Source organism: Euprymna scolopes, chromosome 31 (genome assembly GCF_053919585.1).
Source record: "Euprymna scolopes isolate OS-2025 chromosome 31, ASM5391958v1, whole genome shotgun sequence".
Classification (NCBI taxonomy): Eukaryota; Metazoa; Mollusca; class Cephalopoda; order Sepiida; family Sepiolidae; genus Euprymna; species Euprymna scolopes.
The window spans coordinates 36,181,314-36,200,161 of record NC_136512.1 but is presented as its reverse complement, the minus strand read 5'-3'; the positions used below and the strand labels follow the sequence as shown (position 1 = coordinate 36,200,161).

General features: G+C 33.2%; 1 protein-coding gene across 4 annotated transcripts in view; it reads right to left on the bottom strand.

Moving 5' to 3' along the window:
- LOC145255692 (E3 ubiquitin-protein ligase RNF34-like) overlaps positions 1-12,398 on the bottom strand; it is a 187,800-nt gene extending 175,402 nt beyond the window's left edge. For all 4 annotated transcript variants that reach the window (XM_080114263.1, XM_080114264.1, XM_080114261.1 and 1 more), the window contains exon 1: positions 11,966-12,398. The gene's annotated coding sequence lies outside the window, so the exon portion shown is untranslated. The remainder of the gene's footprint in view (positions 1-11,965) is intronic.
- Between the last annotated feature and the right edge of the window lie 6,450 nt (positions 12,399-18,848).

Sequence of the window (18,848 nt, the reverse complement as noted above, 5' to 3'; positions counted from 1 at the left end):
TTTACAGCCTTATTCATTACCATCTTACCTAAATCCATACGCATACAAAAAGTGAAAACGATGACGTGATTAAGATATAAACATGTATATTTGTGCTTGTGTGCAAATAACATATTTAGTCGGCTTGCGCCTGCCATGTTCCAGTTTTTTTCAATTATGACCCTTTAGCAGCTATTTTTACCAGCTAAAGACCAAATCGAATTTGTTTCAGATTCAAAATCAAGTTTCAAGTTTGCAGACCAAAAATTGACAGTTTGGTAGAGACCATTCCTCACAATACCACATTTACTCTATGGGCCATTCTACTTAACATATCCAAATACACTTTGATCTTAGCGAAGAGGATAAGCGAACTTCTGAATTTAAAAAAAAAAAAAAAAAAAAAAAAAAAAAAAAAAAAAATTTAAAGGAGGGGAGGGGCAAATCAAATTCAAATTCATGGGTTAAAAAGAATGCAACTTAATAGTTCGTGTTTTCTTTTGAAATCCTTTTTTGTTTTGTTTGTTTTTTTTCTCTGTACTAATTTAGATATAACCATTTTGGGCATGTTTTAAAATAAACAGACCGAAACAAAAAAAAAACATCAAATGCAAGATAAGTTGCTCTTCTACCTACCTGGATAAGAGTTTAGTATTTCAACTTATTTTAAAGCGATGAAACGCAAGTAGTGCTGCTGAGCGCTTAAGTAAAAAAAAAAAAAAAGTGACAATAGTTCAGCATTATTTGCGTTTCAAACTTAAACGCTTCAAATAAGTTAAAAACACCAAAAACTTAATCCAGAAGAATAATTGATCTTGCGTTTAGTAGCAGTTGTAACAACTGCCAGTTGTTATATAATAGTTTTTTGTTTTTTGTTTTTTAACTACTTTTGCGTTCTGTTGTCTATTGTAAGACATACCCACCAATATTTATAATAAATACCTAAACGGTGAACAATAAAACATTTAAGAAAATTGGATTATATAACAAAATGGTAACATTTTTTTTCAACATTGGAAACAGGTGGTTTCATTTTTGTATTTATTCCAAGCACTTATATATTAACAAGCACCGAACTGTGAAATATAGAATTGACACGTCGATTTTCTTTAAATATGTGGTTTTAAGCAAAAAACGATAGTACTTAATTGTCATGTCGAAAATAGTAATATATCAAAAGATTACGAAAATTCATCGAGTAGAAAATTTATAAAAAGGAATTTTTACGGAAAATTAGGGGAATTGTATTTTACCTAGAACCTTCATAAGACATACTTATCTCCGTTTTCGCCACTTTAATGGCTGAGCAAAAGCGATAGACTTTTTTTCTTTTTTTTACTACCAGTTGTTCTACTCGAATTTTTGGATATATTACTATTTTCCACATGACAAGTAGCTTTTTTTTTTTTTTTTTGTTTTTTTGCTTAAACGCACATATTTAAAAAATCGATCTGTCGACTACCTTAACAAGCACTTCAAATATATTGTAAATAGAACAGGATCTATTTTGTTCACGATACTATAAGGTTTGTGCTAGATTCACCACGTGGGTGGGATGACTAAGGATGAAGGTGTGATTATGAACACCTCATCAGGAGTAAAATAGAGTAAAAGGACTTGAATAGTATTTTATTTAATTTCATTAATAATGTGTTTACAATTGTTTTCTACACGACCTGTTGACAACTTATAGATTTTAACAATAGTGAAAGAAGAAAGTCAGTGCACGTGATGATGATCGTCAGTGGTTGGGTCAAGAGTCATCACAAATAATGCTGTGCTGTTTGCTGTACTTTTACACAATTTTGGAAATGACGATTCATAATTATAATTATTCTGACTTATTCTACTCCTGGTTGCTATATTAATAACGATTCGGCCGATGTAACCTCCGACCTTTTTATAGAACTTATTTCCACGTTTAATTAAAGTTTTTTTTTTTTTTTTTCAATTGCAAGGTTAAAGTACAGAATAGGTACAAAACACCCTCCCCATGTTAAGAATGGCTTTTTAAATAACATTATTTCAGCACGGATCACTCAGCATGTGTACCAAAAATCTAATTGTATTACATATATAGACAAGTTTGGATTTAAGGCTAAAAAAATCCATACTTGGCCACATGGACTCATGGCCTAACGATTAATAGCACCGGTTAACAACAATCAGTTCTAACTTAGAACTTCTAAGTGACTGGAGCAGCAGCATTCAATCCCCAGAAGACATTCTTATTAAGGACTTAACACTTCTACCTGACGAGATTAGAACAATCTTACCCACATGGATTAAATAAAGGGTCACATGAAGGTCGGAGGTTAGATCGGCCGAAACACTGAATAATAACACAAGCTGAAAATAATCCAAATTCTCACTGCTGTTGCTCGATATTCTAAAATAAACGCACAGTAGAAGAATTACATTGTTTTGAGGTTTTAATCGCTTTAGTAAGATTTGTTTATATATAAATTAACAAGTGCTCTTTTAGACAACGGCGGCGCCTGATAAAAATTTGTTTTTATTTGGTTTAGAAGCAAAATATAAACCATACTTGATTAATCTTTAAGAGTTTTGAATTACATTTTCATCGATAGATTAAGAAAAAAATCATTTTCTAATTTCGAACATTAACGAAGTGAAGACAATGGACCAAGAAAAATGGCCACTGGACAGCGTAAGGTTTACTTCGTTATCGGTCGAAGTTCGAGTATTGGTAATCAAACCGTTTTTTTATTTTTGTTTTGCTGAAGACATGTTAAACATTGAAAAGATGTGTCGAAATTGTAATCAAGTAAAATGACATAGTGGGTGTCACAGTGGGTGTCCTATGTAAAATTAATGCAGAAGAATTATCACTCACTTCTGGACCAGTATACGTAGGAGAGAACGGATATCTACCCTATCCCCACCCAGGCAACATCTTTTTATGGTTTGTGTGTACATTTTATCATCGAAATCTTCTCGGCCACGATATACGTGTGACACCAAATTGAAGGTATCGCCAACGCTATCTGGTCCGGAAGTATGTGATCATTTTTTTTAGAAGAAAGCGACTCATCCACTTAATGTGTCTGTTTTGTTTTTAGACACTACACTTCAATTTCTTGTTCTGTCAGAGAAATCCTTCACGACCGAGACAATTTTTTATTTTTGTTCCTTTTCTCCACGTTAAAAAACGACCCTGGTGTCTACTGTCTATCCCGTGGGAAGGCATTGTAAATAGGTACTTCCACAGATATTTATTTCAGCAAAACAATTTTAAAAAGGAAAAAATAAAATCTTTGTTTTTCGAGAGAAACAGCTTGAAATTTAACTTGTTTTATTTCTTTGTACAAATAGTTGTATTTACCCGGCATTGCCCAGGTGGATATATATGGCTGAATGTCTTCGAAAAAATAATTTAAAATATACTCATGGTTACATTTTTCTTTTTAATACGGTTTTCTAAAAGTAAAACCATTGCAGTTTTCCCTTACTTTTAATTTCAATAAATATTTTTAAAAATGTATTAAAATTAAGAATAACAATTCAATGTATATTTTTATAAGTTACGAATAGACGGAAACTACACGAGATTTCGTCGAATAATTTAAATAAAACACTAAGATTTTTTGTTTACACCGGAAATAAGGCATGGAAACGAGCCAATCCTACAACTACAATATTGTCGGGAAAGATTCCTTAAATAATCCTTTTCAATTCACAAAACAAAAACACGCTGAAAATAAGGCATTAAAAGTTTGCAGACAATTAAATCTTATGTAAAAAAATAAAATCAATCGGGATTTGTATTTCTATTTCTTCTTTAACGTGGGAGTTTGTTTCCTTTTTCAGGATTTAATTCCCTTTTTTCAACAAAGAAAATTGATCCTTTAAACTTGCATCGTGATTTCAATTATTCAAAAGAATTCAAACAATGTCATGAATAAATTAATAAAATCCTCATTAAATATATTCTTTGCCGGTTCAAATGCTTACAGCTTTTTTTTTCCGTTATGAACTATTATATAATTGACCACGAGACATGACATTCTTGATTTGATTTTTACTAACATTTCAGTTTTCATAATTATTTGTTATTTTAAATAAATTTGTTTTTAATCTAGTCATCATTTTAGGATTTGTTTGAAGAAATAAAAATGTTTTATTTCCCGAGAACAAAAGGATTTTAATATTTAAAAAGAATAAATTCAATTGAGGCGAGTACTGGTTCAGTGGTTCAGGGGCGCGGTCTCGAAAAATATTTTTTTTTTTTTTTTTTTTTTAGTTAGGATGAATAATGTTCATCGAACAATAACAGACAAATGTCGGCGCTTCTACACTATTGGGACGAAATCTCGGAAATAGTAATACTGAATTTCACATGAAAACAATGGTATTTACGTATTCCTCGTATTTTTAAGATGATTATATCCAAAAATTAAGAAAATCGATGAGGTAGAAAATTATTAAAGAAAATAAAAAATAGAATTTGAGGAAAACGATCGTAAGACACAAAAGGTAATTTTCCGTTTTGATTTAAACAAGATGGCGCCAATTTTTCACCTGCTAGCATGATTAAAGTTGTTTTGTTTAATAATTCAGTAATATTCAGGTAATTTCGACTGCATAATTTGGAAGCTACCATTGTAACATTAGAATTGACAAAAAAAAATCAGTTGAAGCCATTGTTTTTTTTTTGGGGGGGGGGGTATCTGAAAAAAAAAAAAAATTTATCGACTACAAAATCTCGTCCCAATTCTGTAGAAGCGCTGAAATATCTGTTGGTCCAAAAAACATTCTCGTCAGTAGGGATAAATTATTTTTTAAAGTGCATTATCAGATACATCAATACCGAAAATAAATTATTCTAAAAAGGAAACACAGTTGGGAAATTAGCCAAACAATTATTTTTGTTTTATCTCCTCATTTGTTACCTATTTGCGTTCAGCAGGTTTAATGTTTAAAAGAAATTTAAAGAAATTTTAATTCGCTGGTAATCTTTAACACCCATTTGTAAAAAAAAATTTATGTCCATTTCAAATTTGTTTTAGTTTTTGATTTGGACACCCTTGTCAGCAATCCTTCGATCAAATAGTTTTGTGTTCGAAAATAAAATTAGAAGAAAAAAATATTTTAAAGGTTTATTAAAAAATATGGATGAAAATAAGAGATCTCAAAGTGACATGATATATAGGAGTTAAGGTGTACCATAAGCTCTCCGTCTTCCGAAACTTTTGCTCTTTCTCTCGGCGCACTGAAGGAGAAATCCTTTCAGATTGAGGTAATTTTTGTCCCAACATAGAGTGCCCCTCCTTAGGAAGGGGGTCTCGATTCTTTCCACCATAAAAGCAATCTCCTAACTGTCCTCCTGGGGAGGCAATTAAATATGGTTTTGATACATAAACTTTAAAACATTTTAAACATCGAAATTAAAAATGGCACATGTGGTCATCCATACTTCTTCCTAGATATGCTTTCAAAAATTGACCGGTGTCCGCCGCCATCTCTCTGCGTTCTACACTATAATTGCTCAAACGGACTCTAGTACTTTTTTTTATAAGTTAAAAATTCAATCAAGTTTCTTTTATTTTTCAATGGAGTTAAAATAAACAAGGCTTAAAGAATTCAATTACAATAAAACAAGATGCCGTTTTTCTGGATAAATATTTTATTCGTCTTCATTCTTTTGTCACGAGAAAATGATTTATTTTACTTAATTTTCAAGTTACAAATAAAAGAAAGGTGCTTATTGCTAATTTTTTTTAAACTAACGCATTTCAAGTGAAAACATGGGATTACTTTTCTTAAATTTTTTAATTATACTAATTTCGACATGACATGTAAGTACGTAATGTTTTCACCTGAAATGTGTTTCCATTATGTACACACACAGCAGTGACAGCACTAACACACACCACTGCAAACCAAAAATGAACCTAGAACCGGTAAAAAAAAAAAAAAAAAAAAAAAAAAAAGTCCAATCACAGTGTGTATAATATATAATTATTTCATGTAAACAAAATGTTATGAGGAGATGTGTTATGTATAGAGGTCCAGTATTTACGTCAGTGTTCTAGAGGTAGGTTGTAAGTTATGAAAATATATTTATGACAATTATCTTCCGCGTTTCATCCCCGTAATGAATCGAATCATCGGGTCAAAATGCATGAAATTCGTGTTACCTAGTCATATATATATATATATATATATATATATATATATGCACTAGCAAAAGTATCTGTCGTTGACTGGGTTCAAAAACAGTCTACAGAAAATGGACTCTGATTTCTGAAAGTATGATAGGTTATGAAAAGGAAGGGTTGTAAATTTGGGGGTATCAAAACCAAAGCAAAATATGATGAAAGTAAAAATAAAATAGATAAACCCCATAATTTATTATACCATACGTGTTCACACTGAAACACTTCACAATATTCTGTGGATCTATATTAAAAAACCTTGTTAAACTTTGTGACATATTTCCATTCTATGGAGGTCAGGCGCGAACGAACACCCCTTAATTTTATTATACCATATTTCTTCAAACTGAAACATAAGTATCAAAGTATACTTACGCGGATAGATATGAAAAGTCGGGTTTGTATTACTGAATACTGTACACAGATTCGAAAAAGTTGTCAAAAAACAAATATATAACAAATAAATGTTATCAAAGGCAAGATAAGTTACTTTTCTACCAAACTGGATATATTTTTCGTGTTTTTATTCAATGTAACATGTTTATTCAGCTCGAAAAACATACAGCGTTTACCGATGTATTCGAAAATTCAAGATGGCGTCTGATTCTCTCTTTAACACGGTAAGTTTGGGATAAGGTGTTATAAATAAAAAAACTATACAAAATACTATTAAAACCCCGCCGAATATATGTCAACCTATGTCACGGTAACATATATTGAGCGAGTTTTTAACAGTATTTTATCCGGTTTAACACCTTTTCCCAAACTTACGTGTTAAAGAGAGAATCAGACGCCATCTTGAATTTTCGAAGACATCGGTAAACACTGTTTTTCGAGCTGAATAAACATGTTACATTGAATAAAAACACGAAAAATATATCCAGTTTGGTAGAAAAGTAACTTATCTTGCCTTTGATAACATTTATTTGTTATATATTTGTTTTTTGACAACTTTTCGAATCTATGTGTACAGTAATACAAACCCGAAAAGTCTTTATTAAAGTTTGTGCCTATTTCCAATCTATGGAGGCCAGGCGCAAACACAGACCCCCACAATTTTATTATACCATCCCTATTTAAGTTCCTATTTACAATGCCTCCCCACGGGACAGAGTTAACTTATACACCAGGGTCGTTTTTTAATGTGGAGAAAAGGAACAAAAATAAAAATTGTCTCAGTCGTGAAGGATTTCTCCTCCACTGACAAAACAAGAAATTGAAGTGTAGCATCTGAAGAGCAGATACTACACTTTGATCTTGACCCAAAGATCCATATTTAAGTTAAAACCTACTTAAAAAAGTATTCTTATGTATATCTATATCAAAAACACTTGTAAACGTTTTTTGTTTTTATTTCCATACTTTGAACCAGGCGCGAACGCAGACCCCACAATTTTAATGAACCACCGTTCTGCCAGATCAAACATACCCATTCCTGTCTATCATTATATGTAATCAGTTTTTTTTTGTTTTTTTTTTTTTAAATAGTCAACCATATAGGAGCCTATTCGTGACCAGATAGGCATTCAGCTTTATAATATATATATATATATATATATATATATATATATATATATATATATATATATATATATATATATAAAATAAAATAAAAAGGAACAAACTGTATTATGTGTTCATCAACGTTTCGTCTTTATTTCGAGACTTCCTCTGGATGAATGAGATTAAGAAACCAAAAAATATACCAGTACAAAATATTTGAAAATATATATCCGGTGAGCGGTGGTGGTGAGGTGAGGTAGGTGCTATTGTCCACCGGAGTTAATCCAATAACGTTGAAAACATGCGTTTTTAAGAAATTCAAAAATTTAATCGTAATCAAGAATGCTTATTCATGAAACAAAACTCTTTTCTCTTATTGAAATATTTTGGTTATAAAAATAGGAAATTAGCATTTAGAAGATTAAAGAACTTAAAATAAATCAATATGCCCTACAAACATCCATACTGTTTACAAATCGATTTTTTGTTTCTATAATAGATAAATGAAATAAAAATGACAAAACAAAATATCGACCAGGAAGAAATAGTTTTATTTCGGCAATTCGGAAGCTTAACTCATTGTTCTAAAGGAGGTAACTATTTTGCTAAGAATTATAAGAAAAAAAAAATTTTTCAGATACTTAATGTAACAAAGTTTTATAACACTTTGCCTTCGGGACAAGATCACAGTGTAGTATCTGTTCTGATGCTACAGTACACTACCATTTTCTGTCCTCAGCGGAGGAGAAATCCTTCATGACTGACGATTTTTATTTTTGTTCTCATTCAGAGTGCCCCTTTCTAGGGAGATGGATTTTCTCCACATTATAAACTGACCTGAACTAAAAATGCAACGATATTGTTATTTTTCTTAAACCATTCGAGTAATTGTAACAAAAAAAGATTTTCTTCAACTACTTCAACTTCAGTAACATGGAACTATTTTTCTTAGAACAATGAGTTAAGCTTCCGATTTGCCTTTATTTCTTGAAGTCATCAATAATAAAGATAAAAAAAAAAACGGCGGACGTTGTCGAGACCGCCCCCCCTCTAAATTCCACAATTTTCCGATTTTTTTAATTTTTTTTTTACTTTGTTATCATAGATTACAGACTTAAGTTTCAGATTATTAAAAGAAAAAAAAAAAATTTATAACTTCACGTGGGGTTCGTTGTTAAATTTAGTACAACGACGTTGTACTAAATTTAACATGAACTTTATGTCCACGATGAAAAAAAATGGCACCGGAAGTTAGGTTTAGAACGGAAGGGTTAAAAAAAAAATTTCTTTAACCCCTACCCCCTCATCTATGTATATCTATTCATCGTGGCCACAAAGTTCGTGTTCAATTTATATACAACGCTATAATTGAAAACTGAACCGCCACGTAAAAAGTTATTAAAAAAATTTCACTTTTTTGGTACCCATGCCAGGCATGGGTACCAAAAAAGTGAAATGGGCCATGCAGAGAGTGATCCGTGCTGAAATAACGTTATTTAAAAAGCCATTCTTAACAGGGAGGGTGTTTTGTACCTATTCTGTACCTTACAATTGAATTAAAAAAAAAAAAAAAAAAAAAAAAAAAAACTTTAAACTTGGAAATGATTTTTAAAAAATAGCGCGGCGCGGATCACTCTCTGCATTTGCACCCTTTTTTATACTCTGAAACTAAAGTCTGTAATCCATGATATTAACAAGGAAAAAGTGAAAAAAAAAAAAGTAAAAAATGTGGGGTGCTAGTGCACTATCCGCGCTATTTTTTTTAAATCGTATTTCCAAGTTTAATTAAAGTTTTTTTTTTTTAGTCAATTGTAAGGTTAAAGTACAGAATAGGTACTAACACCCTCCCCTCCATGTTAAGAATGGCTTTTTAAATAATAACGTTATTATTTCAGCACGGATCAATAACTGCACTAGTACCAAATGTGGAATTTAGAGGGGGTTTTTGGATAAAAAGATAAACGCAATCTAAAATTACTGGGGGTTTTTTTTATTATTTTATTTCAGGAGCACAAAAACTATTAGATTTGGGATTTGAAAAAAATTACAAACCAGAATCATTTTTTCATCCGGCAATTTAAAGGCATCAAAACCAATCTCGAATGTCGAAGTAAACACCATTTCTATTTTTTTAATAATAATTATAACAATTATTATAAAGTGATTGTCTTAGTATCAGTGCGAACTTTAAATGCGCGTATCTTGAACTTTTCAGCTTTTAATCATTGAAAAAACATCATCTTAACTAAATTAGTTTTAGTTTTATGACAATTTGGTTCATATGCAAAGACTTGTCATTAATTTTTTTAATTGAACCAAATTGTTATAAAACCGAATGCAATTTTGTTTAGGTTTGTTTCAATGGTATCCACCCTAAAGCTTAAAAGTTCAAGATGCTTATTAAAGTTTATAACGTACTTATATAGATCAGCCCCTACGGCAGTCCGGGATAAAATTCGATGAATTTCAACTGAAAGACAACACAAGTGAAATTCGGGTTTCTGAAACGGAAAACGAGATAACCAATATTTGAAGTTCTCAAATGTTTATCTGTTAACTTCTGTACCTACATCAACCATTTTTATTTCATTGTGCTTATTTTTTTTTAATTTTTATTTATTTATTTTTTTTTTTTTCAAATTGTTGCTTTTTAATACGTTTTATTTTTATTTATTGGTAATTATTGACTTAATGTTTTTCTCTCCCTCTCACGCGGACAACGTATTACAAATTATCGGTTTGGTTATATGGAACAACTGCACTTGGTGATGGCGGCCAAATGTGACATTATGACATTTCCACGATGTTTGGCCTAAAATAATGATCTCTGTACATCTTCACCCGACAACCAAAAATCACCAAATCCAAATACAGTGATAACCAAATTATTTTATGATTATTTCGACGTGGTTGTTTGTAGGCTTCCTGATAAAATCCGGTGATTGTTATCACGGTCAATTTTTACGACGTGCCCTGCCCCACCCAGCGACGCGTATTACAAATACCCCAACCTCCATGTTAAAAACGGCTTTCGAGGTGGGGCGGGGAGGGGGGTTATTCCGGAAGCCGTTCTTAACATGGGGCGGTTGGGGTGTTTATAATACGCGTTTGACCGTTAAACAGTAAAAATAAAAATAAAACTTAAAGTGAAGTAAGTGGTCTTTTTGTATATGGACACTGGAAGACAGCATATTCACACAGAAATGCAACAATTTACAAAAATAAATGAAAAGTTTACGTGACGAAAAAAGAAAACGGTTTAAAGAGGGGAGTGATTCTATAAAAGAATTTTTTATACTTTTGCCTATTAAGGTTATGATTCTCACAAATTAAACTATAATACAATTACAAAAACGAATAGAAATTTATGAAAAAAAAAAAAAATTTTTTTAGAAACACGTTTTTTTATTTCTTCCGTTCTAGTAAGACGGATTTTATTGGTCGCCTTTCGATGAACCGAACTCGTTACAAGATTTTAACCGGGTAGACATGGGGGATTACAGCACCAAAGTTTAACGACTAATAGTTGCAGCTCCAAAACGAAAGAAAAACAGGTACTCATGCAGAGAGTGACCCGTGCTGAAATACGGTTATTATTTAAAAAGCCATTCTTAACATGGGGAGGGTGTTTTGTACCTATTCTGCACTTTAACCTTACAATTGAATAAAAAAAAATTTAAAGACTTTAATTAAACGTGGAAATACGATTTAAAAAATAGCGCGGATCACTCTCTGCATTAGCACCGAAAAACAGTATTTATCGATCGAGGCAAGGCACTAAGAACTCATTTCTAAAAAAAAAAAAAAAACAACATTTAGTTAACTTGAACTTTTCAACATTAAGATGGCTGTCATTTAAAACACTATCGTAACCAAATCGGTTCTAGTTTTATAACACATTGTTAATTGAACCAAATTGGTTCAATTAACAATTCAATGACCAAGCAACTGTAGTATTTAGGTTATTTAGACATTAAATTATTAATTGGACCAAACTGCGTTTAGAACCAAACCTAATTTGATCAGATAACGCGGTTTCCATGATAGCCATCTTAAAGTTGAAAAGTTAAATAAAAAAATTAAAATTTAGGTGCTTATGCACTTTTGTTACCGAGCTATTTTTTTTAAATAGTACTTTCAAGTTTTACGATATCGTTTTTATTAAATTGTTAAGTAGAGAATAGAAAACACTGCATGTTAAGAATGGCTTTCTAAATAATAACGTTATTTCAGCACGGTAACAACAGTAAGTAACAAAAGTTAAATTAAATAAGTAAAAAACACAAGAAGTTTGATTTGCTTACCTTAAAAACTCTATTTGAATGGGGGCGGATGGTGTATTCCAACTTCGTAAAAACGCTAATTAATTCCAACGGTTCGAAATGAAATAAATATTTTGAAATAAATAAACACGTTTGGTTTTTGTTGTTGTTTTACTTTTTTTTCTTTTTTTTTTTTTTTTTTTTTTTTTCACTAGTAAACTTTTTTTTTTTTTTTTTTAAGATTTTGTTTTAAAATAATATAGATGGATTTTGGAAAGGGCTGTAGATTAAAAGTTTGAAGAAGTTACATTTTCTAAAAACCAGAAAGAAAGAAAAAGACACGAAAGGAGGGAGGGAAGTTTAGTTAATAAAACGAAAAAGTAGCATTTTTTTAGATGAGAAAGGAAAGAGCGGATGAACAAAAATAGACGTTCTCACTCTTTCAATTCCCTCCACCAACTGGCTCCTGCTGCTGCTGCTCTTGTTGTTATAGAGAATAACGCACTCGTCAGTCCCACCCTTTCGTCTCTCCCACCCAGAAAGCACTTCGTGCGACGAGGAGGAGGTGGAGGAGTAGAGCAAAGTCGGCGCTACCAACTTCCTAATCCCACCATCATCACCCAAACCGACGGGATGTGAGGGAGATATAATTTCAGAAGCACTCTTTAAGCTTTCTTAAATTTAATATTGTTCCTTTGCTTAAAACATCGTTGAAAAATGCAAGTAGGGGGTATTATTTACTCGCTTGCTATTTATTTGCCTCCCCACGAGAGCAGACTTAACGTGAAGAAACCCAGCTACTCAAAGAAGGAGTATTCTCGATTGGGGACAAAAATTTACAATTCCTCAGTCTTAGAAGGATTTCTGTCTCACTAACCGACGTGTAAGTAATAGGACACTTTGCTCCGAGCTAAACTACCAAGGATGTCAGTTTCGGTGGGAGGAAGGGTCAGTCCCCCTTCCTCTCTTGCGGGTCTACCCTGGAAATTTATAAAGACAACTGAGAATAGACCGGTCGGTATTCTCAAATAGGGAAGCATCAAACGACTGTCAGTAAACTAATCTCACTTCTCAAAGGTAATATCTGGAAGGGTGGCATACTAGAATTACATATATACTTTCTTCAGACAAAAGGATCGGGTTCCTGAACAAGTTGGAACCTAGTGTAATAATTTACCAAGGTTTGTTCTATGCCAGTAAGCATGAAGAGTCGCTTTTAACAGTAATTAAACGATCTGTTCTCCGTTGGGTCAGTATTTTTTAAATACAGATATCATTTCTTAATCTTGACATTGGTTGATAATCATGTTTGGTATTATCTTGTGGTATAGTTAATAATAACCGAGAAATCAAATATACCAGGGGCGTTCTAAAAGTAATGCTTCCTATTTTTCTTCCGCTCAAATAGATCAATGGAGATGGCAAATTGTACTGTTATGATGCCTAAACTTATGCATTCATGACCTGAAAGTTTTATCTCTAAATGGAGACATTGGTCGTGTGAGACTCAAAGCAACCCTTGTCATAGATGTCCGTCAGAAGCAAAGATTCAATTCCTGCCAAAAGTGCATTGAGAAGCACAAAAGGTTGCTCGTTTTAATGGTTCAACTCCTGTCTTCGTTACTCTTCAACTTTTTGCGTTAAAAAAAATTAGACTTTACTTTTGGAATGACCTTCATTTATATATATATATATATATATATATATATATATATATATATATATATACATATATATATATATATTATATATTGTTAGGAGAAACATATATACCCCCCTCCTTATATCATAATGGATATATAGATATGAGCCAGACAGACCTCCCCTTCCCCCCGCCCCTTCCAAGTCAAGCAGCAGACCTCCCCTTCCTAAGTTGAACAGCGAACAATCGAATGACACAACCCCTCCCTCCCTCACTGATCATCTATAAGCAGCAGTCAAACACCCACGCAAACATGGGTAACCAGGACAACCGACATCAGGCGATTATGACGTTAAGCGCAGAAAGAAAGCGCGCGAAAAAGTTTAGTTTCAAGCTGACAACCGTTGTGAAACGACGGCAATATTTTCTGCTCCCCAAAAAGCAGGAATATGCACCTGCGTGGATGAAGCATGGTGACCGACAAATGATCAGCTCAACTCAACTTGGCGGATGGACATGAGACCAAAAAGGGACATTTTCTCCAACATGGAATTACCTTGGTCAACATAATTTAACAAAAGCCATTCTACCCGAGAACTTTGTCAGGACAAACCGCATATCGAAGATGACAAAGAAAGAAAAGAAGTGATAAAGAAAAACTAAGGACATTATCACGCCATCGAAATGCGCGCGTCAGGGGAGAAATTCCCACCAAAAAAGCTAAGTATCGTTCGATATCCATTCTCTCATATTTCACCCCCCCCTCAGACCGCTCAGTGACAGCTGAGTTCTTTCCATGAAATAATTTCTTCACTCACCAAGCATAAAGGTGAAATAATTGGGAAAAGAAAAGAAAGATAAGGAGAGAAAGAACATTGTTACCTAACTTTCACTTTGATTGTTCTAATGTTTGTTTCAACTGTGACTTTATGCATTATCAAAAGAAAAGAGAAATCATAACCCCATTCCAACCTGATATTTTCTGCGACCCGACTTTCATTTTCATTATCCTAATATTTTGTTTGGTCTGTGTCTTTATGTTTTGCCAAAGTCTGTGACCCGACTTTCATTTTGAATATTCTAATATTTTGTTTTAACTGTGACTCTGCATTTTATCAAAAAAGAAAAGAAAGAAAAGGAGAGAAAAGGAAGAGAAAAAATAATATATCTCCACCAATGACCCCCCCCCCCACCCATCCTGATCTGATGTTGTCTGTGACTGGACTCTCATTATGACTGTTTTGTTGTTTTTATTTCCTTCATTTGTTTTTTTTGTTTGAATAATAAATTTATATATTTTAACGTTATTCATTTGGTGGCCGACCTTTTTCATTCCCTGCCATCTTTATTATTAAACGTGAATGTTATCGGGTAGCCCATGACGATTCCACTGATTTGAAACTTGGGAAATGCCATGCGGTTGTGATATTATTACGGCCGGCAAAATTCCACACTTTTTTTTTTTTCTTACGACGTGCATTTGGGTATAGAATTTCTTACGAAATTCCTAACCCCTAGGCTAGACCCGGACCATGTCACAATATATATATGTATATGTATATATATATTCAAAATTTCAAATTTTAAAATGGAAATTTATATATATTAATATTAATATCCTTATAAAAATGCTCAATATTCGAGATATGAGAAGAATTAAATTATGAAAATTATAACTTACAAAATTTATTGTTCATAAAAAAATACAAAATGAAGTAAATTATTTCCTTATTCAATGGAGTTTCAAGTATTTAGCTTTTTTTCTTCTGAGGAAAATATTTAGCAAAATAATTTTATATAGACTTTCTATAACATTGCAACAAAAAAATTGAAAGCTGCAAGGTTCGAAAAAGTATATAAAGATGCAAAATGGATATTTATATTAATGTCCACATATGATGTATTTATATATATCTTTATATCTTGTTATATATATATATATATATATATATATATATAAAATAGTAGCGTTTGTGTGTGTGCCTGTGTGTACAACTCTCCTACAACCCACACCACTGGAACAATCATGATCAAACCTCGAATGAGGATGTTCCCCCAACTAGGGGTGGTGCACACCATTTTCCAAGATAAAGGTCAAAAGTCGAGATCATAGCCTATGTATATATACTCTTCTTCATGATCAAACCTGACATCATGAGTGTCTCCGACCTAGGGATGCTGCACACCATTTTCAAGGTCAAGGTCAAAGGTTAAGGTCATATTTGGTGCGGCTACTTCTTAAAATCCCTCACCTAGAAGTAAGCTTATTTATTTAAACTATGAGAGATATTACCTCTTTATCCTATGAGAGTTACTTCACGTTTGATTTTCATAAACGAAGATGGATGTGTTTTATGCTTCCCTAAATCAAACATGTGGTCATTTTTCGTAACAAGTTAGGATATTTGGCGTGTTTTAAATAGTATGTGACTAATCCTTCTGCCCAACAATATGTCTCGACCAAGCAATGCCAGATATATACAGCCAATATATATATATATATATAATGCTGCCTATCTTAGATTGAGCATATTGGGAAATGATATACAAATTACCATTAGCATATTAATCGATGCTCTTTGTGTAAACAAATTGAGCTTAGTATTTGGACAGTGTCAAAACATTGTTAATTCACTGCCCGCATAGCAGCAGCTGAATAGCGCAATGGTTAGAAGCTCCAACTGCTACTTAGGCGGTCGGGTTTCGAGCCTGGCTTGAGGTATTTGCTTGTCTAGCCGCGCTGATGAGCTGTGAAACAACAAAACAGTACTGTATGTAGATGACTATATATATATATATATATATATATATATATATATATATATATATATTGATGACAAAACAGGTATATTCCAAATTCCAAGGTTTTATTCATCTTACCATTTATTTATTTCAACATGTCAAAATTTCCAAATTCTTTACAGCACCTGTATCATAAGGCATAAACAATCGGTTATTATTATCTCAATACTGAATTTTTATGCATTGACTCATAAGAAAAATTTTAATTTTTTAACTTTAAAAAGATAAGAAAAAGAATTAGGCATGATCAGATAAAACTGAAAAAAAATTTGAAGAATAGTTGCAATGTATGCTACAATTCAATACTGGCATAATAGGCAAATGCAACGAGACACATACAAACTTCTGTATGCTCAGCAAAATATACACACAACGCTCGCCAAATGCATATACACATCTGTGTGCATGCGCACACATAAACACATATGGTGCCATCCAAATTTACCATACATACACTCATTTTAAAACAGTTAATATACACACACTTCATGACTTCTATTTACACAAATGTAAAGTGCATACAAAGTGTGAACTGCAACACGCATGTGTAATCAGTTTCCTCTAATATGTCTGATGTTGACGGTTGTTGTAAAGTCTGAAATCGATATATACTTGCATCATCATCATCATCATCATCATATTTAACACACTTTTTCACATGCTGGCATGCATTGGACGGCTTTTAGAAATTGTCTTCCAAACCAACATCTTTATTTATCCCTCTTTCTCCTAAATACATACCATTTCTTCCTATGTTTTCCTTGGGCTTTCCCTTGTAAACTAAACCTGCTACCTCAACTGTTCTATATATATTAATCAAAGACCTCACACCCATTCTTTCAAGGTGGCCATACCATCAAAGTCTCCTGTTTTGTGCACATGTCTTTAGACTGTCGATATTTAATCTTCATCTGAAATTTAAGCTTATCTTTAAATTCCCATTACAGATCCATTGTATCATCGTTATATTATTTCTCTCTGTGCAACACGTGTTCTTAACTTTCACTGGCCAGGCTTCACTTCCACACGCAAAACAAAAGAATGCTCACTTTACAAAGATTGATGACCTTAAATGTGGTTTCTTAAACATTAGTGACCTTGAACCACTCAATCTTTCCAGAACTCTATGAATCGATTTCATTCTTCTGAACACTTGTCCCATCTTATCCACTCCCCTACAACATAGGCAACTACACCGAGACACTGAAGAACCATTATTACAAGAACCACTTAGCCTCCTTCTATTCTGTACAACTAAGAGACAACAGAAAATGTGTATTTTTGCCCTCACTACATACATTTAATCCATGTGACATTTAATCCATGTGACATTCTCCTACAAATCGTTTTCAGCACACAGCTAGACAAAAAAACTTAGTTTTCTATAAAAACAAACTATAACTCCAAGTAAAATAACCTTCAGAATTTGAATAACAAAACATCCAACATTATGCCATTTTCAAAACCTACCTGGAAAAAATAAACAAATGAAAACCAAATCAATACGAGCGGCATGCAATAAGTAATGCCTCTGACCCACTTCCAGTTGTCTGATCTAGCTGAAATTTTGCATGTACAATGATGTATATCTCTACGGGTTATGTGGCAAATTACAGCTCTGAACTAATTGTGTTTTCTGTTTTATAGGCGTTTGAACTGAGTCAGGTGTGAAATGGAGCCTGTTGAATGTTGAGCAGTGATCTGGTTTTTGAAAGGACGCACACCACAGGAGACTTTTGATGAAATGAAAGAAACTTATGCTGATAATGCCCGATCATATGACCTTGTAAAACGCTGGCATCATGAATTCAAACATGGCTGGAAGTCTGTGGAAACAGCTCCCAGACCTGATCGCCCCCCCCCTTCTGCCATTGATAAGGCATCTGTCCATCAAGTTGAGGCTGCCATTTTGGAACATCGGCGCATTACTATTCGCCAAATAGCCCAAGATGTCAAGATTAGTATAGGGTCTGTGGAAACTATCATTCATGACCATTTGCATATGCATAAGGTGTCTGCCAGATGGATTCCCAGGTTGCTCACACCATTCCAGAAGCAGGGACACATCGAGTGCTCGAGGATGAATTTGGAGATGTGCCAAGAAGATGAGTCAAAGTTTTTTAAAAGACTGATTACACAGAATGAAACCTGGGTCCATCACTATGATCCAGAGACCAAAGCCCTGTCAATGCAGTGGAAGCACTTGGACTCACCACCTCCAAAGAAGGCAAGGGTGCAGCCCTCTGCTGGCAAGGTCATGCTCACAGTCTTCTGGGACCAGGACGGAGTAGTGATGACAGATTTCCTGGCAAAGGGTATCACAATTACAGGAGCCTATTATGCTTCACTTTTGAGGAAATTAAGGGAAGCTATCAAAATCAAGAGGCGGGGCAAGATCAGCAAAGGTACCCTCCTCCTGCAGAACAACGCTCCAGTCCACAACTCGCATGTCGCCAGATCAGAAGCACGGGAGTGTGGTTA